The following is a 411-nucleotide window of genomic DNA, read 5'->3' on the forward strand; positions in this document are numbered from 1 at the left end:
AGAGAAATGTCCCTGGCACCAGAGAGCATCTCCGGGATTTTTACCACCATGATAGGCAAATGTCCCTTCGCTTTGGTTAAGAAAAGCAAGCAATTTCGCAAAGAACAATAGGAGAATAGGAAACTCCTTACTCAAGTATCTTCCTCGGAGAAAAAAAGTATTTTGAAAAGTGGCTGATAACTAGAAAAAAAAGTGTCGTTCAGGATTACAAAGTGGATAACATATTATTTTTTTTTAGTATGGCAATCCTGATGATGCTTTGAGAATCATGATTGTGTCTCTTGATTAATTTAATGATTTGCAAGTAAGTGTGGAAAAAGGATAAAGAAACTCCTGGTCATTTTTCTTGCATTTTGAAGTGGCAGAGAAAAGATTTTTTTTTATTGCATAAAACAGTTCTTTAGTGTCTTT

The 411-nt window shown here is 34.5% G+C and overlaps 1 protein-coding gene across 1 annotated transcript in view; it reads left to right on the forward strand.

Moving 5' to 3' along the window:
* Positions 1 to 411, forward strand: part of LOC119581843 (organic cation transporter protein-like) — a gene marked incomplete at its 3' end in the record, with an annotated part of 16256 nt that overhangs the window by 12437 nt on the left and 3408 nt on the right.

Source organism: Penaeus monodon, chromosome 15, assembly GCF_015228065.2.
Source record: "Penaeus monodon isolate SGIC_2016 chromosome 15, NSTDA_Pmon_1, whole genome shotgun sequence".
NCBI classification, from domain to species: domain Eukaryota; kingdom Metazoa; phylum Arthropoda; class Malacostraca; order Decapoda; family Penaeidae; genus Penaeus; species Penaeus monodon.